The sequence below is a fragment of the Mesoplodon densirostris genome, chromosome 15 (assembly GCF_025265405.1).
Source record: "Mesoplodon densirostris isolate mMesDen1 chromosome 15, mMesDen1 primary haplotype, whole genome shotgun sequence".
Classification (NCBI taxonomy): domain Eukaryota; kingdom Metazoa; phylum Chordata; class Mammalia; order Artiodactyla; family Ziphiidae; genus Mesoplodon; species Mesoplodon densirostris.
The window spans coordinates 58,869,393-58,895,883 of NC_082675.1; the positions used below are offsets into that span (position 1 = coordinate 58,869,393).

Genomic DNA, 26,491 nt, shown 5'->3' on the forward strand with positions numbered 1-26,491 from the left:
TTCTGCTTTATAATAAAGTGAATCAGTTGTATGTATACATATGTCCCCATATCTCTTCCCTCTTGCATCTCCCTCCCTCCCACCCTCCCTATCCAACCCCTCTAGGTGGTCACAAAGCACCAAGCTGATCTCCCTGTGCCATGCAGCTTCTTCACACTAGCTATGTATTTTACATTTGGTAGTGTATATATGTCCATGCCACTCTCTCACTTTGTCCCAGCTTATCCTTCCCCCTCCCCGTATCCACAAATCCATTCTCTAGTAGGTCTGCCTCTTTATTCCCGTCTTGCTCCTAGGATCTTCTGACCATTTTTTTTTTCTTTTCTTAGATTCCATATATATGTGCTAGAATACGATGTCTGTTTTTCTCTTTCTGATTTACTTCACTCTGTATGGCAGTCTCTAGGTGCATTCACCTCACTATAAATAACTCAGTTTTGTTCCTTTTATGGCTGAGTAGTATTCCATTGTATATATGTGCCACATCCTCTTTATCCATTCATCTATTGATAGACACATAGCTTGCTTCCATGTCCTGACTATTGTAAATAGAGCTGCAATGAATATTTTGGTACATGACTCATTTTGAATTATGATTTTCTCAGGGTATATGCCCAGTAGTGGGATTGCTGGGTCATATGGTAGTTCTATTTGTAGTTTTTTAAGGAACCTCCATACTGTTCTCCATAGTGGCTGTATCAACTTACATTCCCACCAACAGTGCAAGAGTGTTCCCTTTCTCCACACCCTCTCCAGCATTTATTGTTTGTAGATTTTTTGATGATGGCCATTCTGACTGGTGTGAGATGATATCTCATTGCAGTTTTGATTTGCATTCCTCTAATGATTAATGATGTTGAGCATACTTTCATGTGTTTGTTGGCAATCTGTATATCTTCTTTGGAGAAATGTGTATTTAGGACTTCTGCCCATTTTTGGATTGTGTTGCTTGTTTTTTTTGATATTAAGCTGCATGAGTTGCTTGTATGTTTTGGAGATTAATCCTTTGTCAGTTGCTTCACTTGCAAATATTTTCTCCCATTCAGAGGGCTGTATTTTCGTCTGTTTATGGTTTCCTTTACTGTGCAAAAGCTATTAAGTTTCATTAGGTCTCATTTGTTTATTTTTGTTTTAATTTCCATTTCTCTAGGAGGTGGGTCAAAAAGGATGTTGCTGTGATTTATGTCATAGACTGTTCTGCCTATGTTTTCCTCTAAGAGATTGATAGTGTCTGGCCTTACATTTAGGTCTCTAATCCATTCTGAGTTCATTTTTGTGTATGGTGTTAGGGAGTGTTCTAATTTCCTTCTTTTACATGTAGTTGTGCAGTTTTCCCAACACCACTTATTGAAGAGGCTGTCTTTTCTCCACTGTATATTCTTTCCTCTTTTTTCAAAGATAAAGTGACCATAGGTATGTGGGTTTATCTCTGGGTTTTCTAGCCCATTCCATTGATCTATATTTCTGTTTTTGTGCCAGTACCATATTGTATTGATTGCTGTAGCTTTGTAGTATAGACTGAAATCAGGGAGCCTGATTCCTCCAGCTCCATTTTTCTTTCTCAAGTTTGCTTTGGCTATTCGGGGTCTTTTGTGTTTCCATACAAATTTTGAAATATTTTGTCCTAGTCTGTGAAAAATGCCAGTGGTAGTTTGACAGGGATTGCACTGAATCTGTAGATTGCTTTGGGTAGTAGAGTCATTTTCACAGTGTTGATTCTTCCAATCCAAGAACATGGTATATCTTTCCATCTATTTGTATCATCTTTAATTTCTTTCATCAGTGTCTTATAGGTTTCTGCATAAAGAAAGGTCTTTTGTCTCCTTAGCTAGATTTATTGCCATATATATTATTATTTTTGTTGCAATGGGAAATGGGAGTGTTTTCTTAATTTCACGTTCAGATTTTTCATCATTAATGTATAGGAATGAAATAGATTTCTGTGCATTAATTTTGTAACCTGCTACTTTAGCAAATTCATTGATTATCTCTAGTAGTTTTTTGGTAGCATCTTTAGGATTCTCTATGTATAGTATCATGTCATCTTCAAACAGTGATAGCTTTACTTTTTTCCAAATTGGATTCCTTTTATTTCTTTTTCTTCTCTGATTGTGGTGGCTAAAACTTCCAAAACTATATTGAATAATAGTGGTGAGGGTGGGCAACCTTTCCTTTTTTCCTGATCTTAGCGGAAATGGCTTCAGTTTTTCACCATTGAAGATTATGTTGGCTGTGGATTTGTCGTATATGGCCTTTATTATGTTGAGGAAATTTCCCTGTATGCCTACTTCCTGGAGGGTTTTTATGATAAATCTGTGTTGAATTTTGTCGAAAGCTTTCTCTGCATCTATTGAGATGATCATATGGTTTTTCTCCTTCAATTTGTTAATATGGTGTATCACATTGATTGATTTGCATATATTGAAGGATCCTTGCATTCCTGGGATAAACCCCACTTGATCATGGTGTATGATCTTTTTAATGTGTTGTTGGATTCTGTTTGCTAGTATTTTGTTGAAGATTTTTGCATCTATGTTCATCAGTGATATTGGCCTTAGTTTTCTTTATTTGTGACATGTTTGTCTGGTTTTGGTATCAGAGTGATGGTGGCTTCATAGAATGAGTTTAAGTGTGCTCCTCCATCAACTATACTTTGGAAGAGTTTGAGAAGGAGAGGTGTCAGCTCTTCTCTAAATGTTTGAAAGAATTCGCCTGTGAAGCCATCTGGTCCTGGGCTGTTGTGTGTTGGAAGATTTTTAATCACAGTTTCAATTTCAGTGCTTGTGATTTGTCTGTTCATATTTCTATTTGCTTGTGATTGGTCTGTTCATATTTCTATTTCTTGCTGGTTCTGTCTCGAAAGGTGGTGCATTTCTAGGAATTTGTCCATTTCTTCCAGGTTGTCCATTTTACTGGCATAGTGTTGCTTGTAGTAATCTCGCATGATCCTTTGTATTTCTGCAGTGTCAGTTGTTACTTCTCCTTTTTCATTTCTCATTCTATCGATTTGAGTCTTCTCCCTTTTTTTCTTGAGGAGTCTACCTAATGGTTTATCATTTTTTTTATCTTCTCAACGTACCAGCTTTTAGCTTTATTGATCTTTGGTATTGTTTTCTTCATTGCTTTTTCATGTATTTCTGATCTCATCTTTATGATTTCTTTCCTTCTGCTAACTTTGGGATTATTTTGTTCTTCTTTCTCTAATTACTTTAGGTGTAAGTTTAGGTTGTTTATTTGAGTTGTTTCCTGTTTCTTAAGGTAGGCTTGTAGAGCTATAAACTTCCCTCTTAGAACTGCTTTTGCTGAACCCCATAGGTTTTGGGTCATAGTGTTTTCATTGTCATTTGTTTCTATGTATTTTTTCATTTCCTCTTTGATTTCTTCAGTGGTCTCTTGGTTATTAAGTAGTGTGTTGTTTAGCTTCCATCTGTTTGTATTCCTTACAGTTTTTTCCCTGTAATTTATATCTAGTCTCATTGCATTGTGGTCCAAAAGATACTTGATATGATTTCAATTATCTTACATTTACCAAGGCTTGATTTTTGACCCAAGATATGATCTATCTTGGAGAATGTTCCATGAGCACTTGAGAAGAATGTGTATTCTGTTTTTTTTTTTTTGAATGGAAGGGCCTATAAATATCAATTAAGTCCATCTTGTTTAATATATCATTTAAAGCCTGTGTTTCCTTACTTATTTTCATTTTGGATGATCTGTCCTTTGGTGGAAATGGGGTGTTAAATCCCCTACTATGATTCTGTTTCTGTCGATTTCTCCTTTTATGGCAGTTAGTATTTGCCTTATGTATTGAGGTGTTCCTATGTTGGATGGATAAATATCTACAATTTTTATACCTTCTTCTTGGATTGATCCCTTGATCATTATGTAGTTTCCTCTGTTTCTCTTGTAATAGTCTTTGTTTTAAAGTCTATCTTGTCTGATATGAGAATTGCTACTCCATCTTTCTTTTCATTTCCGTTTGCATGGAATATCTTTTTCCATCCCCTCATTGTCAGTCTCTATGTGTACCTAGGTCTGAAGTGGGTCTCTTGTAGACAGCATATATACACGTCTTGCTTTTGTATCTATTCAGCCAGTCTACGTCTTTTGGTTGGAGCATTTAATCCAATTCCATTTAAGGTAATTATCAACATGTATGTTCCTATTACCATTTTCTTAATTGTTTGGGTTTTATTATTGTAGGTCTTTTCTTTCTTTTGTGTTTCCTGCCTAGAGAATTTCCTTTAGCATTTGTTGTAAAGCTGGTTTGGTGGTGCTGAATTCTCTTAGCTTTTGCTTGTATGTAATGCTTTTAATTTCTCCGTCAAATTCTGAATGAGATCCTTGCTGGGTAGAGTAATCTTGCTTGTAGGTTCTTCTCCTTCATCACTTTAAATAGGTCTTGCCACTCCCTTCTGGCTTGCAGAGTTTCTGCTGAAAGTTCTGTTGTTTACCTTATGGGGATTCCCTTATATGTTACTTGTTGTTTTCCCTTGCTGCTTTTAATAGTTTTTCTTTGTATTTAATTTTTTTATAGTTTGATTAATATATGTTGTGGCGTGTTTCTCCTTGGATTTATCCTATATGGGACACTCTGTGCTTCCTGGGCTTGATTAACTATTTCCTTTCCTATTATTAGGGAAGTTTTCAGCTATAATCTCTTCAAATATTTTGTCATCCCTTTCTTTTTCCCTTCTTTTTCTGGGACCCCTTTAATTTGAATTATGTTGTGTTTAATGTTGTCCCAGATGTCTCTGAGACTGTCCTCAATTATTTTCATTCTTTTTACTTTATTCTGCTCTGCAGTAGTTATTTCCACTATTTTATCTTCCATGTCAGTTATCCATTCTTCTGCCTCAGTTATTCTGCTATTGATCCCTTCTAGAGAATTTTTAATTTCATTTATTGTGTTGTTCATCACTGTTTGTTTGCTCTTTAGTTCTTTAGGTACTTGTTAAACGTTTCTTGTAGTTTCTCCATTCTATTTCCAAGATTTTGGATCATCTCTACTATCATTATTCTGAATTCTTTTTCAGGTAGACTACCTATTTCCTCTTTATTAGTTAGGGCTGGTGTGTTTTTGCCTTGGTCATTCATCTGCTGTGTGTTTCGCTGTCTTCTCATTTTGCTTAACTTACTGTGTTTGGCGTCTCCTTTATGCAGTCTGCAGTTTCACAGTTTCCATCATTTTTGGTCTCTGTCCCCAGTGTTTGAGTATGTTTCAGTGGGTTGTGTAGGCTTCCTGGTGGAGGGGACTTGTGACTGTGTTTTGGTGGATGAGGCTGGATCTTGTCTTTCTGGTGGGCAGGTCCACATCTACTGGTGTGTTTTGGGGTGTCTGTGGCCTTATTATGATTTTAGGCAGCCTCTGTGCTAATGTATGAGGTTGTGTTCCTGTCTTGCTAGTTGTTTGGCATAGGGTGTCCTGAACTGTAACTTGCTGTTCATTGAGTGGAGCTGGGTTTTGGCATTGAGATGGAGTTATCTGGGTGATGTTTGCTATTTGATATTACATGGAGCTGGGAGGTCTCTTGTGGACCAATGTACTGAACTTGGCTCTCCCACCACAGTGACACAGTCCTGACACCTGGCTGGAACACCAAGAGACTGTTCTCCACACAGTTCAGAATAAAAGGGAGAAAATAAAGAAAGAGATAAAGAAGATAAAATAAAATAAAGTAAAATAAAATAAATAATTAAAATAAAAAATAATTATTAAGGAAAAAAAGATTTTTAAGTAATTAAAAAACCCCAAAAAACAGACAGACAGAACCCTAGGACAAATGATAAAAGCAAAGCTATACAGACAAAATCACACAAAGAAACATACACATACACACTCACGAAAAGAAAAAAAAGGAAAAAATGTATATATATATAGTTGCTTCCAAAGTCCACCTCCTCAATTTAGGATGATTCATTTTCTATTCAGGTATTACACAGATGCAGGGTACATCAAGTTGATTGTGGAGATTTAATCCACTGCTCCTGATGCTTCTGGGAGAAATTTCACCTTTCTCTTCTTTGTTTGCACAGCTCCCAGGGTTCAGTTTTGGATTTGGCCCCAACTCTGCCTGTAGGTCACCTGAGAGTATCTGTTCTTCGCTCAGACAGGATGTGGTTAAAGGAGCAGCTGATTCGGGGGCTCTGGCTCATGCAGGCTGGGGGGAGGGAGTGGTACTAATGAAGGGCAAGCCTGCAGCAACAGAGGCCAGTGTGATTTTCCACCAGACTGAGGCATGATGTGCATTCTCCTTGGGAAGTTGTCCCTGGATCACGGGACCCTGGCAGTGGCGGGCTGCACAGGCTCCCAGGAGGAGAGGTGTGGATAGTGACCTGTGTTTGCACACAGGCTTCTTGGTGGCTACAGCTTCAACCTTAGAGTTTCATGCCCACCTCTGGGGTCTGTGCTGATAAACACGGCTCATGCACGTCTCTAGAGTTCTTTTAAGCGGCACTCTTAGCCCCCTCTCCTTATGCACCAAGAAACAAAGAGGCAAGAAAAAGTCTCTTGCCTGTTCGGCAGCTCCAGACTTTCCTGGACTCCCTCCCGGCCAGCTGTGGTGCACTAGTCCCTTCAGGCTGTGTTCATGCAGCCAACGCCAGTCCTCTCCCTGGGATCCGACCGAAGGCTGAGCCTCAGTTCTCAGCCCCCACCCGAACCGGCAGGTGAGCAGACGACCTCTCAGGCTGGTGAGTGCATTTCATCACCAATCCTCTGTGTGGGAATCTGTCCACTTTGCCCTCTTCACCCCGGTTGCTGTGCTCTCCTCTGTTGCTCTGAAGCTTTCCCCTTCCCCCACTGTCTCCGTCTGGGAAGGGCCTTCCTAGTGTGTGGAAACCTTTCCTCCTTCACAGCTCCCTCCCATTAGTGTGGGTCCTGTCTGTGTTCTTTTGTCTCTGTTTTTTCTTTTTTCTTTTGCCCTATTCAGGTACGTGGGGGAGCTTCTTGCCTTTTGAAGAGCCTGAGGTCTTCTGCCAGCGTTCAGTAGGTGTTCTGTAGCAGTTGTTCCACATGTAGATGTATTTCTGATGTATCTGTGGGGAGGACGGTGATCTCAACATCTTACTCTTCCACCATTTTGAAGCTCCTCCTCCAAAAATGTGTTTGTTTGTTTGTTTGTTTTTGATATGAGGACGAATTTAGACTGATTATTTTAATAAACAGAAGATTCTGGAAACTTTCCTTTTACTTTCCCCTTACCTGCCTAATTAATTTAGATAAAAGGGCCTCTCAGCAAAGAATATGATCTAGGTGTGGTGGGGGCAACTCAGCAGGTCCTAGAGATCAGAGTTCACTCTGTGTCTCATTGTCTCTGTATGGCCCAGCAAACATTTGTTTACCAAATATTTGTCTTTTCATCTCCATGTGAATTGCCTACTTCCCATTTGGAGTCCCAAAACCCTACCTTCAACTTCTTTTGTCTTTAGATGAAGATGGTATTTAAGATGAACTCTTAAGCCATTTTGGCAAATTACTCAGTTTTTCTGGGTCTCTCCCATGTACACGTTACTACATTTTTGTTTGATTTTCTCGTAATAATCTGTCTCATGTCAATTTAATTCTCAGAGTAGCCAGAAGAACCTATAAAGGTAGAGAAAATTTTCTCTTTCCCCAACAGACAGTGTACACATTGTTAGAGATTTTAAGATGAATATATATGATCATGACCCTGACCTTGAACAGCAACTGAATGTTTAAATGTAAGACATGGAAATAAGGCAGTTTAACATAATGGTAAATTCTGAAGATTTTTACAGAAAAATGCATGATGGGGCATAAATTCATTCATTCATTTATGCATTTTTATTCAAGAAAAAGAGGGGACATAAATTCTTTCAAGAATGAAGTATCCAGGAGTCAGAGCAGCCTCGTTAGGATTAGATGAAACTTTAGCTTCTTGAAGGACAAGTCAGAGTTTTCCATGTCAGCATTTTTGAGCTGTTCCAGGAAGCAGGAATAGCATAACAAAAAGAGCAAAAGAATGAAAAATCTTTGTATGCTTATAGAATTCAAGGCTGTGTAGGGTTAACCAACTGTAAGGTGCAAGTTGAGAAAAAGTGAAAGATTACACACATGAGATTATTGACAGCAAAATCATCAAGAGTTTTGTACACATACCAAGAAGCTAGATAACTCTAGAAGGTTCATGTGATAGTGTCGTGGTTAACATATCTATTTCAAAAGATCAGAAGTGGTAATATTGAGACTAAATGGGAGAGGATACTAGTATGAAACAGACATTAACTAGCAAGTTATAGTTCATCTCAACCATATAGTTTTTATTAAGCACAGCATATGCAGGGACCTGGGAGTTAACTGTGGGTGCAGTCACTCCATTGATATTTTACCCATTTTTTTCCTTCAGTTTCTCCCAGGGCTGACATAGACAAATTACAATTGAATTATATTAATTCCATACTGGAGGGGAAAAGTCACTACCTTAAGCCCCACAAGAGCTTTTCACTTGCCATTCCACTCATATTTGTCCCTCCTTGGGCCCTCCACCAAAATCTTCTGGGGATATTGTTCTTACTTCTCTAAGTCTATGGACAGTATATTTTTGGTGAGTGAGTGCCAAAATTATATGCACTGTTAACTATTTTTAATATTAATCTTACTAATCATTTACCTCTCATTTTACATATCCCCCTCTTATTCTTGACTCTCGGCTCTCTGGTTTATTACTTTGCTCTTTTCTCTTTTGACTTTGTATTATGTCTCTCTAGCTACTGGCTTTTTAATGATCTAACTTGGAGCTATTTGATATTTTCTTTCTATTTGGACTAACTTATTAGTACTGTTGACTTCTGAGAACCACTTCTAATTCATGGCCATAGAAGGACAGGACAGATTTCAGCCAGTTCTCCATTATGGTACACAAAATATAGGAGGTTCTGACAATAGGTAATGCAAAGATGCCCAGGGTTTCATATATAGCACATTACAAGAAGGATGAGATATAGCAAACAGATTTGAGAGCTACTTAGAAGATAAACTACAATGGATTTATAAATGACTATCTGTGGAGAATTAGAAAGGTGAACTGGCTAAAGTATTGGTTTAGAAGATTATTCTGAGATCTTTGGTTTTTGATGATTCTGAGGTAGTGCTGTTCTCATTTGACACAAATAAACCAGGAGAAAATGTTACTTTGGGAAAGAAGAGAGACAGTCAGCTTAATTTTGAAAAAAAAAAGTTCAGTTTGAGGGCCTCTGCAGCATCCCATGACCATGTATTGGCAATACAGATTGAAGAATTATGAGCATGTAGGTAGGAGTTAAATAAATAAAAATATACAATATTGCCTAGGAAGACTATTTATGGCAAAAGAGAAGTGAATCTAGAGAACATTTCCATTAATAAGGTTCATTGAGAAGACAGGACAATGTAGAAAAGAAGGAATGGTTAGAGAATTAGGAAGAGTATAAAAGATTCATTGTTTGTAGAAACTGATTAAAGATAGAGTTTAGGGAAAGGAGTTGTCATTATTATCAAGCAATGCAGGATGTCGTGACAAAAAAATTAAAGAACTTCTCTACTGATATAAACCTATATCAAACCAAATTCAATGCCATGAAGAAGGTGGTAGGTTAATTACAGGGGGTTGAAGTATAAATAAAATGTGAGAAGAAGGAAAGTACACTTTACTTAAAGAAACTGTTTCAAGATCAGAAGAGAGCAGAAGCATGAAATCCTTGTACTTTTTGTTTTTTCCACCTGGAAATCAAAATTAATTTAAACAGTAACAAAAAATTATAAATAGTTTAAAAACTTGTGTCTAATAACCACATATGTCCAAGAGAATATACTATAATTAAAATATAGTCCCTGCTTTTAAAGACTTTCAGATTCACTGTAATTGGTGTGCTAGCTAGCAGGTAAACAAGGATTTGTTTAAAAAAACAAGTAGGTCAATTAAGGAAGAACTATTGTCTGCCATAGAAGTTAATTTCACAATGATAATTTAAATTATATGTTTACATTAATAACAGGGTCATTCTGTTTTGTTTACAAAGGTAGAGAGAAAAAGTGGGCTGAATTAACTTCATTTTGTTTTAGCAGCTTCACTCTCTATCCTTATCCACTCTGATCTCTACTCCAATACTTTGAACCATAGGCACTATATTAACAGTTTTTCTTATTCTATAATTTTCTGTATGGTTCAGTCAATGGGAAACTATGGAAGGGATTCATGTGAAGAAGAGTGACATCAGAGTGCTTAATTCTCTGACGTCTTCCCTAAGAGGTCACCTTGGTTTGCCTTGGACCCTCTACTGAAAGTCACAGAGCCTATCAAGGTGACTCTTTCTTCCTAGGTTTTGTTAACAATTCCATTTCTCTATCCTGTCAGGTCTTAGAATCTTAACAACTGTGTGATACTGCATTATCCCCCTTTTTTTCTTGCCTACACTCTGCCTACTTCTGTATATATTTCTTTTATCCTTATTTGAGATGTCCTCTGTTTCCTGCTAAGACCCTGACTAATAGAGAAAGCCTCATCTGACTGCTGAGAATCAGAATCAGGCTCTATAGTATGAATAAGATTTGAGGAAATTAAGTAGAATGAGGAAATTTAAAGAAGGAATAAAAAAATACTACCTCAAACAATGGCATAGGGATGGTTCACGGTGGATTTATCTGACTGTAAATAGGTTAGCTTTGATATAGACAATTCATGCTGTGAAAATATGAGAAATAAGATTGTAATTATTTCTTTAAAGCAAAGATTGTCAATCAAGGATAATTTTGCACCCAGGGGACATTTGGCAATGTCTGGAGACATTTATGGTTGTTAAGACTTGGAGGTGGGGGTAGGGAACAGGAGGAAATGATATTAACATCTAGTGACTAGAGAGGCCAGATATGACGCTAAACATCCTACAATGCACAACACAGCACAGAAAAGAATGATCTAGCCTAAAATGTCAATAGTGCCAAAGTTACCAAACCTTACTTGACAGCTAACTTTGGAGTGCATTCAGTACTTCTTGACCACTTGTCCTACCATAAAACCTTAATTAGGCAGGGAAGATTCATAAATTAATTCAACAAATATTTACTGATTACATATTTAGTGTACAACACTGCAAGACACTGTATTACAAGAGCATACAAAAAGGAGAGAACTTAGAATCAAATGCAAGAAGAAGTCATTAATTAACTACACAAATAAATGTAAAATAGAAACTATGTTAACGGAGGCTGTTGAAAATATAGAAACTTAAGTTGGGGGTTGGGAGTTGTTGGTCTAATCAAGGAGGTCAGAAAAGATTGCCTGAACAAGAATTCAGTAGGAATTGAGTTAGGTAGGGAAGAAACATGAATACAGAGGAGAGAGCATGTGCAGTGTTTGGAGGTCTGAGCAACTGGCCAATCCCAAATATGTATGTACATAAGTTATAAAGTATATTATTTACTTGTTAGAGTATTTTTATTTCATGGTTGCATTTGTGTTTGAAACTGTTTTATCTCTAACTAAGGAGTAAATTGTCCAGAACTAAGAACTGTTTCTTATTCCATTCAAAGCTTCCATACATATGAGTAATGTTCTATAAATGGTACTAATTATAACTAGCTCAATGGCTAATCATGTGCAAAACTCTATATCCAAAATTTAGGCTCTGAAGTTGTTTGATAACTTCACTCATTTTAAAGAAAACTTGTGTGCATGTTTATGGAGAGAGATGAGGGTGACAATTTGAAAAGGAACTCTCTCAAGTTTTCTTATATCTAATATTCCAGTCTCTTTCATCTGTAGTACTTGGTTTCAATGATCTGTAGTACATTAATAAAGACAACAGAGCACAATACCCTAGTCTAGAGTACTGGTGGGGTGGCAGAAGACCAGGAAGTTACTTCCAGCTCGTCTCTAATGACCTTGTGATATACAGAAACTTCCTGAAACTATGTGTCTGTCTCTCTGCTAAAGATGTTTCAAATAATATTCTTATTATACATTTTTAAGGATACAATGACACCATACCTTTGAGGCCATATTAAAATGCATAAAATACTATGCAAATATAAGGGCGTATGCAGCAATTTTAAAAGAATAATTGGAAATTCAAAGCTTAAAAAGTATCCACATGAAATCCATGATGCAAAACATTGGCCAGTATCCAAACAGAATAACAACTATAGTAAAGCTCGCAAGGCAGGCGTAAATAAACCCTTGTAAGCACAGTTCAAACACAAGAAAGAAGCTGACTGATTCCCACTATTGAGACTGTGCCATTGAAGGTTATGGTGAGAAGCCATCTGTGGCAAATAAATCAACATTGGGCTAGCAACAATGTGACATCTAGACCCTGTGGAAGTCCTGATAGGCCAGATGTATTGGTAATCTCAAATCAGACAACTGTGAAGCTTACTTTATGACAAATTAAGAATGAAAAATATCCACTTAGAGCTTTAGTTAGAAAAAAGCTTCATGAGCACTCCCAAAAATAAAAGTGCAGAGCCAGCCAACTAGAACTGTTGGGACAATTATCAGAAAATGTCCAACACGTTTGCTTAAAAATTATGATGATGGATATGGCAAATAACTAATCCTTGACTAATATTTAGGTTTTACCCTTACACAGCTTGGCTAAAGAGTCAGTGAGGGGAAAATGAACTGGTTATATCCATGTGTTTAAGTTCCACAGGCATTTATCAAATACATATTTTGTGCTAGTCATTTTGGTGAAAAATGCAGGAGCAATATTAGGTAATTAAATAATGCTAATATAAAAGGCATATTTTGGTGGAAATACCAGTGTAGTAGAGTCAAGCGATCATGCTTCTACTTCTGATTTCTGCCTAATATGCTATGCATCAGGCTGGCAACTTACCACTATATACCTGTTTCCTAATTATAAAAAGAAAAGTGGATTAGAATAAAAATAATAGTAAACACAGAAGGTAAAATTTATTCACTGTCTATTATGTACTGAAACTATATCAGGAGTCTTTACATCCATCATGTTATTTAATGTTCACAGCAAATGTTTGAGGTAGATACCCATATTAAATTGATAAGGAAACTGAAGGAAGTTATAGAGCCAAATTCACAAAGTAAGCAAGAGACAGAGCTGGGATTAAAGTTTTTCTTTACCTACATCTACCCTTTTTCCATTCTAGTATTAAGGAGTTTGGTAAACAAGCATGTGTTCAATCTTAAGGTTATCTCACAAGATTCTATAGATATAAAACATAATTACATATCAGTTATCATCTTTTCAGATGAAGTATTTTCATTCATATTCATATATCCTCCATTATTTCCCTGTTTGTTAATATCAAAATAAACATGGATAAATAAACAACAAAAAAAGATCAACTTTGCTACTACTAATGGCTTCTAGATTCACAAGTTTAGGACTTGGTTAGAAAGGTTTGAACTTTCAACTTTCTCTTTCAACATGTAGCACATTGTTAACTTCAAACGCCATACACTGAAGGAAGTGAAAGTTGGGTTGATAAATTCTCTTGGTTTAATTTCATGCATTCACAATTTAAAAGTAAAAAAATGAGTGGTAGGTCATAACACAGTAAGTCAACTAGACTGTAACAAAGAATACTCATAAACAAGGAATGAATTATGAAGATGTGTGCTTTTTTCTCAAAGATGCATAAAATTATATGCTAGTCTAAGTAGTAAGTTGAGGAGATAATAATGGACATTTCAGATCTAATAATGTAAAATTATAAATCAGATATTTTTATACCTCTGCAGATATATTAATGTAAAAATCCATTTGAAGCAGTGGGATTTTAATAAAGATATTCATATCAAATTCTTCTCCTAGGCGAATCTCTTGCTAAAGCTTGTTTAAATCCTCTTTGTTTTCTTTTTTTCTCTTTCACTACAGGGAGAAAAAATTAAGGAGAAAAATTGTAAGAAAGAAGAAAAATACACACCTCATAATATCACTTCTTTATTTATAAAATTTTAACAAGTTATGTTTGTGTCTGATAGTCATGTTCAGAGGATCATGTATATAAAGTTGAACTAGCTTCTGCTTTTAGGCTAAAGAAAAAATATTGGATTGGACCATTCTCATCAATTCTGCTAATTGCTGAAGTTTTATATTTTGTACACATAATCAGTTTTATAATTTTGACTGAATCATAATTGTGTTTAGTCCAATAACTTGATGATTTAGTTAAACTTGTGTTTCTCAATTTAATGAAAAATAAGAGTCACTACAGGTATTTTTTAAATTTTTTTAAGTTGGTCAAAGTCATTTCCATATATATATTTCATTAAGGCAAAACAAGCATTAATTATAGGGAGAAAATGGAACAAATAAAAGATAAGAGTAAAATGCATGAAGTCAAATTCCTTCCATAGTGCCTTAAACATAAGCTTGATGTAGATTATAAATTCAGCTCTAACTTTTTAACGGGCAGTTCAAACAGGGAGATCAACCACATAAGTCAAGGTCTTTATGATAGAAATTAAATGATTACTTGGTGAAAATAAAATATTTCTAGTACTAGGACCAAAGAGAAAATTTTCCCAAAGAAGTAATGCATTTAGCCAAAGTCCCCTAAAAGTTCCTCCAAGTATCCACAATTGGAAAACTACTGCATAACTTTGGTTAGAATATGTATGATTAAAAAATATATGGACAAAGCATTCCATAGATAATTATAGCACAATTTACTTAAGTATATGGTTGTAAAAATGCTAAAGTATGAGCAAATAAACTTTACCAGTATGTAAAATAATATCAATATCAGTAACAGTAGCAAAGAACTGTAATTAAAATTACAGTTTTAATTTTATTCCTTGTACAACAGTCTCTCTGTGTGTGTTTATAAATATATGTATATATGTACATGTATATATATTATCACAACAATTTCTAAATAAAATTGATAGATTTTTTTTAATGGAACAAAAAGTATTGAATGTGTTCAGTTGAAGATTTGGGATTGTGTATCATACCCTCTGGGTCCATCTGATTCTATGGAGTCTCTGTGTCTTATATTGTCTTTGAGCTATTTTACAACTCCATAATTTGTGGAAAACTGATTTACTGCAAATAATTCTTGAATATATAATAACATGATTTGTGTCTTGTGGAATGCATTTTGTTATTGCACTGTGGATTTACCTGTTTGGCATATCTTTGTAAATTCATTTCAATGCTGAAATGCAAAATGCATGCATTATTGACTATATGCATGGCACTATTAATTCTCATTTGAATCAGTTGTAACACTTTGCTGGTTCCCTCATGAATTAGTTAAATAAAAGTATGACAAATGTGCATTATATATTTGTATGAGTTAGGACTCCACCTTTTCTTATATGTATTTATGAGTACTCAGTGAGGTAAGCACTGACACTCATAGAGATATTAAGTAACTTCTCCAAGGCTAAGGAACAATCTCATTGGTAAAGGCAAACATACAGTAAGGCAGTAGATCAACCAATTATAAAACTAGGAGGAATATTAAGTACAAAATTAGAAAAATCATCTCTGTCCACAATAAGAGGTTAAGAAGCACACAAAACCAAACATGTAAATTATGATGTCAGAAATATTAAATGTGGGAGAGGGGAGTAAAAATGTTAGATTGCTAAAATGTGTTTGAACTTAAGAGATCTTCAACCTAAAATAATCATGTGTGTGTGTATATATATGTGTGTATATATATCCACATATATATTTTTATATATAATCTTCAAATAAACAAAAATCTATAATTGTCACATACACAAAAAAGAGAAAGAAATTCAATCATAACATTAAACATAGTCATTAATTCACAAGTGAAGGGAGAAAAAGAAGAAGAAAGAAAGAAAAAAGAACTACAAAAAAATGAAAATAATTATTAAAATGGCAATAAGTACATACCTATCTATAATTACTTTAAATGTAAATGGATCAAACTCTCCACTCAAAAGATATAGTCTCAGAATAAATATTTTTTAAAAGACCCATATACATCTGCCCACACACTTCTTACTTCAGATTTAAAGACACACACAGACTGAAAGTGATGGGATAGAAAAAGATATTTTATGCAAATGCAAATGAAAAGAAAGCTCGGGTATCAATACTTATATCAGATGAAATAGACTTTAAAACAAAGACTATAAAAAGAGAAAGAGAAGGATATTACATAATGATAAACAGAGGAATCCAACAAGAAGATATAACACTTGTAAATATATATGCATTCAGCATAGGAGCACCTAACGCATACAGGGTGTATTAACAGACATAAGGGAGAAATTGATGGTAAAATTTTAATAGTAGGGGACTTTAACAACCTACTTATATCAATGGAAAGATTATCCAGACAAAAATATCAATAAGCAAACAAGGAAACATTGGCTTTAAATCACACATTAGACCAGATGGACAATATATATATATATATATATACACATATATATATACATATATGTGTATATATATATATACAGAGAGAGAGAGCGAGAGATAGCATTCCATCCAAAAGAAGCAGAATAAAAATTATTTTCAAGTGTACATGGAACATTCTCCAGGTTAAATTACATGCTAGTCCACACAATATCTCAATAAATTTAAGAAGATTGAAATCACATCAAGCATCTTTTCTGACACACTGCTATGAGACTACAAGTCAAGTAAAGTAAAAACTTGCAAAGAACCCATGGAGGCTAAACAGTACACTACTAAACAACTAATGGATCAGTGAAGAAATCAAAGAGGAAATTAAAAAAAATATACCTGGAGACAAATGAAAACAAAAACACAATGTTCCAAAGTATATGGGACCAGCTAAAGAAGTTCTAAGAGGGAAGATTATAGTAATAAAAGCTTACCTCCAGAAACAAGGAAAATTGCAAATAAACAACCAAACTTTACACCTAAAGGAACTAGAAAAAGAAGAACAAAGTTTGTATAAGGAAATAAATCATAAAGATCAGAGCAGAAATAAATGGCAAAGAGATTGAAACAATAATAGGAAATATCAGTGAAACTAAGAGCTGGTTCTTTGACAACATTAAAAAGAAAATTAACAAACCTTTAGACAGACTTATTATGAAAAATAAAAAAAAAAGAAAAAGAAAAAGAGAGAGGCCCCAAATCAATAAAATCAGAAATGAAAGAGAAGTTACAACTGACACCATGGAATTACAAAGGATCATATTACTATAAGCAATAAATTGACAACCCACAAGAAATGGATAGATTCCTAAAATGTACAATATTCCAAGACTGAATGAGGAAGAAATAGGAAATATGACCAGACAGGTTACCAGTATTGAAATTGAACCAGTAATAAATACATCCCAACAAACAAATCCAAGACCACAAGCCTTCACAGGTGAATTCTACCAAACATTTAAAGAAGAGTTAACATCTATGCTTCTCAAATTATTCCAAAAAACTGAAGAGAAAGGAATGCTTCCAAGCTGATTCTCCAAGGACAACAAAACCCTGATACAAAATCCAGTCAAAGACACTACAGAAAAGGAAATTACAGGCCAATATCAATGATGAAAATAGATACAAAAACACTCAACAAGATATTATTATACCAAATTCAACACAATATGTGAAAAGACTCATACACCATGATCAAGTGGGATTTATGTCATAGATATCAGACAGCTCAGTATCTGTAAGTCAATCAACATGATACACCACATTAACAAATTGAAGAGTAAAAATCTCAATAGATACAGAAAAAGCTGTAGATGAAATTCAACATCCATTTATGATAAAAACTCTCCACAAAGTGGTTACAAAAGGAACATACCTCAACATAATAAAAGCCATATGTGGCCAACATCATGCTCAACAATGAAAAGCTAAAAGCATTTCCTCAAAGATCAGGAAAAACACAAAGATGCCCATTCCCACTACTTTTTTACATATCATTGGAAGTTCTAGACACAGCAATCAGACATGAAAAAGAAATAAAAGGAATTCCATTGGAAAGGAAGAAGTAAAACTGTCACTGTTTACAGATGATATGATACTATATAGAGCAAATTCTTAAGACGCTAACAAAAAAGCTATTAGAACTAATAAATACATTCAGTAAAGTTGAAGGATATAAAATTAATATACAGAAATATGTTGTATTTCTATACACTGACAACAAACTATTAGAAAGTAAAATTAAGAAAGCTATACTATTTACAATTGCATCTAAAAGAATAAAGTACGTGGGAAGAAATCTAACAAAGGAAGTAAAAGACCTGTAGTTGGGAAACTATAAGACATTGATGAAAGAAATTGAAGATGACAAAAGGAGTTGAAAAAATATATGGTGCTCATGGACTGACAGAATTAATATTGTTAAAATGACCATATTCCCCAGGGAAATTTATATCTTCAGTGCAATCTCTATCAACATACCAATGACATTTTACACAGAGCTGGAACAGATAATTCTAAAACTTAATTGGAAAGATAAAAGACCCTGAATAGCCAAAACAATCTTAAGAAAAAAAAAAGAACAAAGCTGAAGGCAACTTGCTCCCTGTTTTCAGGATATACTACAAAGCTACAGTAATCAAAACAATATGGAACTGGCACAAACACAGACACATAGATCAAGGGAACAGAGTAGAGAGCTCAGAAATAAACTCATACATATATGGTCAATTAATCTATGACAAAGGAGGCAAGAATAAACAATGGGGACAGAACTTCTGCAATAAATGGTATTGGGCAAACTGGACAGCTACATGCAAAAGAATCAAACTGAACTACTGTCTCACAACATATACAAAAATAAAACCAAAATGTATTAAAAACTTAAATGTAGGACCTGAAACCATAAAACTCCTAGAAGGAAACATAGGCAGAATGATTTTGACATCAGTCTTAGCAATATTCTTTTGGATCTATCTCCTCAGACAAGGAAAACAAAAGCAAAAATAAACAAATGATACTACATGAAACTAAAAACTTTTCCACAGTGAAGAAAATTATGGACAAAACAAAAGGATAGCTTACTAATGGGTAAATATTTTTGCAAGCAATATATCTGATAAGGGGTTAATATCCAAAATATACAAAGAACTCATACAACTCAACATCAAAAAAACAACTTGATAAAAAATAGTCATAGGATCTGAATAGACATTTTCCCAAGAAAGACATACAGATGGCCAACAGACACATGAAAAGATTCTCAGCATCAATAATCATCAGGGAAATGCAAATCAAAACTACAATGATAATTCTATTTTTAGTTTATTTTCCCAGCAATCCCACTACTGAGAAAACTATAATTCAAAAAGGTACAAACACCCCAATGTTCATTGCAGCACTATTTATAATAGCCACGTCATGGAAGCACCCTAAATGTCCATTGATGGATGGATAAAGAAGATGTGGTATATACAGTGGAATATTACACAACCATAAAAAGGAATGAAATTAAGTCATTTGTAGAGATGTGGATGAACCTAGAGACTGTCAGACAGAGTGAAGTAAGTCAGAAAGAGAAAAACAAATATTATTTATGAACACGTATATGTGGAATCTAGAAAAATGGTACAGATGAAACTGTTTGCAAGGCAGAAATAAACAGAAGCAGAGGACAAACATATGAACACCAAGGGGGGAAAGGGGAGGTGGGATGAATTGGGAAACTGGGATTGACATATATACACTAATAAGTATAAAATCAATAATTAATGAGAACCTGCTGTATAGCACAGGGAACTCTATTTAATGCTCTGTGGTAACCTAAAAGGGAAGGAAATCCAAAACAGATGTATATGTATACATATAGCTGATTCACTTCACTGTAGAGCAGAAACTAACACAACATTATAAAGCAACTATACCCCAATTAAAACACACACACATGCATGCACACACAGACACACACACACACAATGAGATACCACATCATACATTTCAGAATGGCTATATCAAAAAGATAAAAGTAAGAAGTTTTGGTGAGGATGTGGAGCAAAGGGAATCTTTGAGTGCTGTTGGTGGGATTGTAAATTGGTTCAGACTCTATGGAAAACAGTATGGAATGTTCCTCAAAAACTAAAAAGAGAACTGCCATATGATCTAGTAATTTATCTTCTGGGTGTTTACTTGAAGAAAACAGAAACTCTAATTATAAATAATGCATGTATTCCAATGTTTTTTGCAGCATTAAATATAATAACCAAGAAATGGAAGCAACCTGTGTCCATAGATGAATGGATAAAAAAGTTGTAATTATATATATATATATCTCACTTTGCCAAAGTGGAGATGGTTGGGGTGATGAATGAAATAGGTGAGGAAGACTAAGAGATCCTGTTATAAAATAAATGAACCACAAGGATGTAATGTACAGCACAGGGAGTATAGCCAATAATATTGTGATAACTTTGTATAGTGACAAATGTTAACTAGATTGTCATCTTGGTCATTCTGTAATGCATAAAAATATTGAAGAACTATGTTGTACTCCTGAAAGTAATATAATATTTTAAGTCAATTAAATTTCAATAAAAAAGCAAGAATGTGTGAAAGAATTATCACCCCAACAATTTAATATTATACAGGAAGCCCAGGCAGTATCAAGATTAAAAAGACATTTCACAGTTGGAATAAATATGTTATTTATAAATATCATTATGATTATCTATATAGAATATACTAAGATTTTTGAGAAGGAATAAAAGAATTAGTAGAACTCAGCAACTTTTTTGGATATAATATACATTATCAAATATCAATTGTATTTTTACTATTTTTTTACACATACTAATAAAAATTATAAAAATAAAATATGAAAAAAATAAATTCATGTTAGCAAAATAAACTATAAACTGTTTACTATTCTTGATATACTCAGGAACAAATACAACAACACTATAAGTATTTAAAAGAGAAAATTACAATATATTTTTGAAAACTTACAAGAGAAATAATGATTATGATAGTTACTGGGTTATTTAAAATGTGTCAGTTCCCCCAAATTCACATGAAAAGGTCCAAGCATGCAATTTTTAAAAAAAATTTATTTATTTATTTATTTATTTATTTTTGGCTGTGTTGGGTCTTCGTTACTGTGAGAGGGCTTTCTGTAGTTGCAGCGAGCAGGGGCCACTCTTCATCGTTGTGCACGGGCCTCTCAGTGTTGTGGCCTCTCTTGTTGCGTAGCACAGGCTCCAGATGCGCAGGCTCAGTAGTTGTGGCTCATGGGCCTAGTTGTTCTGCAGCATGTGGGATCTTCCCACACCAGGGCTCGAACCCATGTCCCCTGCAATGGCAGGCAGATTCTCAACCACTGTGCCACCAGGGAAGCCCCAAGCATGCAAATCTTAAAACAAACAAAAACCAAAGAGAGAAGAATTGCCCTAGTGAGTTCAAGGTTTAGTATAATGCTATCTTTCCACAGTAATTAGAACAGAATAATGTTGGTGCTAGGATGATCAGAAGAGACACTGACAATTGTATGGACAATGTTATACTTTAGAAGATGTAGTAGAAATTTGGGGGTAAAATAAGAATGCTTTAACTTACTGTGTTTGAGAAAATTGCCTTTTTTTTTATATACAACAGGTTCTTATTAGTTATCCATTTTATACATATTAGTGTATATATGTCAATCCCAATCTCCCAATTCATCACACCACCACCATCCCACCTCCACTTTCCCCACTTGTGCCCATATTTTGTTCTCTACATCTGTGTCTCAATTTCTGCCCTGCAGACTGGTTCATCTGTACCATTCTTCTAGGTTCCACCTATATGCGTTAATATATGATATTTGTTTTTCTCTTTCTGACTTACTTCACTCTGCATGACAGTCTCTAGATCCATCCACGTCACTACAAATGACCCAATTTCATTTTTTATGGATGAATAATATTCCATTGTATATATGTACCACACTTTACCTATTTTTCTGTCGATGGGCATTTAGCTTGCTTCCATGACCTGGCTACTGTAAATAGTGCTGCAATGAACATTGGGGTTCATGTGTCTTTTTGAATTATGGTTTTCTCAAAAACCATGGGTATATGCCCAGTAGTGGAATTGCTTGGTCATATGGTAATTCTATTTTTAGTTCTTTAATAACCTCCATACTGTTCTCCATAGTGGCTGTATCAATTTCCATTCCCACAAACAGTGCAAGAGGGTTCCCTTTTCTCTTTGTTTGTAGATTTTTTGATGATGCCCATTCTAACTGGTGTGAGGTGATACACCATTGTAGTTTTGATTTGCATTTCTCTAATAATTAGTGATGTTGAGTAGCTTTTCATGTGCTTCTTGGCCATCTATATGTCTTCTTTGGAGAAATGTCTGTTTAGGTCTTCCTCCCATTTTTGGATTGGGTTGTTTATTTTTCTTTTTAATATTGAGCTGCATGAGCTTTGTATATATTTTGGAGATTAATCCTTTGTCCATTGATTCATTTGCAAATATTTTCTCCAATTGTGTGGGTTGTCTTTTCGTTTTGTTTGTAGTTTCCTTTGCTTTGCAAAATCTGTTAAGTTTAATTAGGTCCCATTTGTTTATTTTTGTTTTTATTTCCATTTCTCTAGGAGGTGGATCAAAAAGATCTTGCTGTGATTTATGTCAAAGAGTGTTCTTCCTATGTTTTCCTCTAAGAATTTTATAGTGTCCAGTCTTACATTTAGGGATCTAATGAATTTTGAGTTTATTTTTTTGCATGGTGTGAGGGAGAGCTCTAATTTCATTCTTTTACATGTAGCTATCCAGTTTTCCCAGCACCACTTATTGAAGAGGCTGTCTTTTCTCCATTGTATATTCTTGCCTCCTTTGTCATAAATTAGTTGACCATAGGTGCATGGGTTTATGTCTTGGCTTTCTATCCTGTTCCATTCATCTATATTTCTATTTTTGTATCAGTACCATACTGTCTTGATTACTGTAGCTTTGTAGTATAGTCTGAAGTCAGGGAGTCTGATTCCTCCAGCTCCATTTTTTTCCCTCAAGACGGCTTTGGCTATTCGGGGTCTTTAGTGTCCCCATAAAAATTTTAAGGTATTTTGTTCTAGTTCTGTAAAAAATGCCATTCGTAATTTGATAGGGATTGAATGGAATCTGTAGATTGCTTTGGGTAGTATACTCATTTTCACAATATTGATTCTTCCAATCCAAGAACATGGTATGTCTCTCCATCTGTTGGTATCATTTTTAATTTCTTTCATCACTGTCTTATAGTTTTCTGCATACAGGTTTTTGTCTCCCTAGGTAGGTTTATTTCCAGGTATTTTATTATTTTTGTTGCAATGGTATATAGGAGTGTTTCCTTAATTTCTTGTTTTTTGACCATTAGTGTATAGGAATGCTAGAGATTTCTGTGCATGAATATTGTATCCTGCAACTTTACCCAATTCATTGATTAGCTTGAGTAGTTTTCTGGTGGCATGTTTAGGATTTCTATTTATAGTATCATGTCATCTGCAAACAGTAACAGTTTTACTTCTTCTTTTCCAATTTGTATTCATTTTATTTCTTTTTCTTCTCTGATTGCCATGGCTAGGACTTCCAAAGCTATGTTGAATAATAATGGTGAGAGTGGACATCCTTGTCATGTTCCTGATCTTAGAGGAAATGTTTTCAGTTTTTCACCATTGACAATGATGTTTGCTGTGGGTTTGTCATATATGGTCCTTATTATGTTGAGGTAGGTTCCCTCTATGCCCACTTTCTGGAGAGTTTTTATAGTAAACAGGTGTTGAATTTTGTCAAAAGCTTTTTCTGCATCTATTCAGATGATCATATGGTTTTATTCTTCAAATTGTTAATATGGTGTATCACATTGATTGATTTGCATATATTGAAGAATCCTTGCATCCCTGGCATAAATCCTACTTGACCGTGGTGTATGATACTTTTAATGCATTGTTTGATTTTGTTTGCTAGTATTTTTTTTGAGGATTTTTGCATCTATATTCATCAGTGATATTGGTCTGTAATTTTTTTTTTTTTTTGTAGTATCTTTGTTTGGTTTTGGTATCAGGGTAATGGTGGCCTCATAGAATTAGTTTTGGAGTGTTCCTTCTTCTGCAATTTTTTAAAGAGTTTGAGAAGGATGGGTATTAGCTCTTCTCTTAATATTTGATAGAATTCACCTGTGAAGCCATCTGGTCCTGGATTTTTGTTTGTTGGAAGATTTTTAATCATACTTTCAATTTCATTACTTGTGATTGCTCTGTTCATATTTTCTCTTTCTTTCTGTTTCAGTCTTGGAAGTTTATACCTTTCTAAGCATTTGTCCATTTCTTCCAGGTTGTCCATTTTACTGGCATAGAGTTGCTTGTAGTAGTTTCTTAGGATGCTTTGTATTTCTGTGGTGTCTCTTGTAACTACTCCTTTTTCATTTCTAATTTTATTAATTTGAGTCCTCTCCCTCTTTTTCTTGATGAGTCTGGCTACTTGTTTATCATTTTTTTTTTATCCTCTCAAAGAACCAGCTTTTAGTTTCATTGATCTTTGGTATTGTATTGTTTGTTTCTATTTCATTTATTTCTGCTCTGATCCTTATGATTTCTTTCCTTCTACTAAATTTGGGTTTTTCTTTTTCTTCTTTCTCTAGTTTCTTTAGGTGTAAGGTTTTATTTTTTATTTGAAATTTTTCTTGTTTCTTGAGGTAGGCTTGTATTGCTATAAACTTCCCTATCAGAACTTCTTTTGCTTCATCCCATAGGTTTTGGATCATTGTGTTTTCATTGTAATTTGTCTGTAAGTATATTTTGATTTCCTCTTTGATTTCTTCAGTGATCTCTTGGTTATTTAGTAATGCATTGTTTAGCCTCCATGTGTTTGTGCTTTATGTTTTTTCCCTGTAATTGATTTCTAATCTCATAGCGTTGTGCTAAGAAAAAAATGCTTGATATGATTTCAGTTTTCTTAAATTTACTGAGGCTTGATTTGTGAGCCAAGATATGATCTATCATGGAGAATGTTCCATGCACACTAAGAAGAAAGTGTGATCTGCTGTTTTGGGATGGAATGTCCTATAATTATCAATTAAATCTATATGGTCTACTCTGTCATTTATAGCTTGTGCTTTCTTATTAATTTTCTGTTGGGATGATCTATCCATTTGTGTAAGTGAGGTGTTAAAGTCCCCCACTATTTTTGTGTTACTGTTGATTTCCTCCTTTATAGCTGTTAGCAGTTGCCTTATGTAGTGTTCCTATGTTGGGTGCATATATATTTATAATTTTTATATCTTCTGCTTTGATTGATCCTTTGATCATTATGTAATGTCCTTCCTTGTCTCCTGTAACTTTCTTTATTTTAAAGTCTATATTATCAGATATGAGTCATGCTACTCCAGTTTTCTTTTGATTTCCATTTGTATGGAATATCTTTTTCCATACTCTCACTTTCAGTCTGTATGTGTCCTTACATATGAAATGGGTCTCTTATAGACAGCATATATATGGATCTTGTTTTTGTATTCATTCAGCTAGCCTGTTTCTTTTGGTTGGAGCATTTAATCCATTCACCTTTAAGGTAATTATTGATATGTATGCTCTTATTACCATTTTCTTAATTGGTATGGATTTGTTTTGCTGGTCCTTTTCTTCCCTTGTGTTTCCCACTTAAAGAAGTTCCTTTAGCATTTGTTGTAGAGCTGGTTTGGTGGTGCTGAATTCTCTTAGTTTTTGCTTGTCTGTAAAGTTTTGGTTTCTCACTCGAACCTGAATGAGATCCTTGCTGGGTAGAGTAATCTTGGTTGTAGGTTCTTCCCTTTCATCACTTTAGTTATGTCATGCCACTCCCTTCTGGCTTGTAGAGTTTCTGCTGATAAATCAACTGTTAATGTTATGGGAGTTTCTTTGTATGTTATTTGTCATTTTACCCTGGTTGCTTTCAATCATTTTTATTTGTCTTTAATTTTTGTCAATTTGATTACTATATGTCTCCATGTGTTTCTCCTTGGGTGTATCCTGCCTGGGATTCTCTGCATTTCCTGGACTTATGTGGCTATTTCCTTTTCCATATTAGGGAAGTTTCTGACTATAATCTCTTCAAATATTTTCTTGTGCCCCTTCTCTCCCTCTTCTCCTTCTGGGACCCCTATAATATGTATGTTGTTGCATGTAATGTTGTCCCAGAGGTCTCAGGCTGTCTTTATTTCTTTTCATTCTTTTTTCTTTATTCTGTTCTGTGGAAGTGAATTCCACCATTCTGTCTTCCAGGACACTTATCCTTTCTCCTGCCTCAGTTATTCTGCTATTGATTCTTTCTAGTGTATTTTTCATTTCAGTTTTTGTATTGTTCACATCTGTTTGTTTGTTCAGTAATTCTTCTAGGTGTTTGTTCTTTAATTCTTCTAGGTCTCTGTTAAACATTTCTTGCATCTTCTCAATCTTTGCCTCCATTCTTTTTCCGAGGTCCTGGATCATCTTTGCTATCATTATTCTGAACTCTTTTTCTGGAAGTTTGCCTATCTCCACTTCTTTTAGTTGTTTTTCTGGGGTTTTATCTTGTTCATTTGTCTGGTACATAGACCTCTGCCTTTTCATCTTGTCTATCTTTCTGTGAG

At 34.6% G+C, this 26,491-nt stretch overlaps 1 protein-coding gene across 1 annotated transcript in view; it reads right to left on the reverse strand.

Moving 5' to 3' along the window:
• The window catches only part of RIT2 (Ras like without CAAX 2), a 534,011-nt gene that overhangs the window by 60,000 nt on the left and 447,520 nt on the right, over positions 1-26,491 (reverse strand).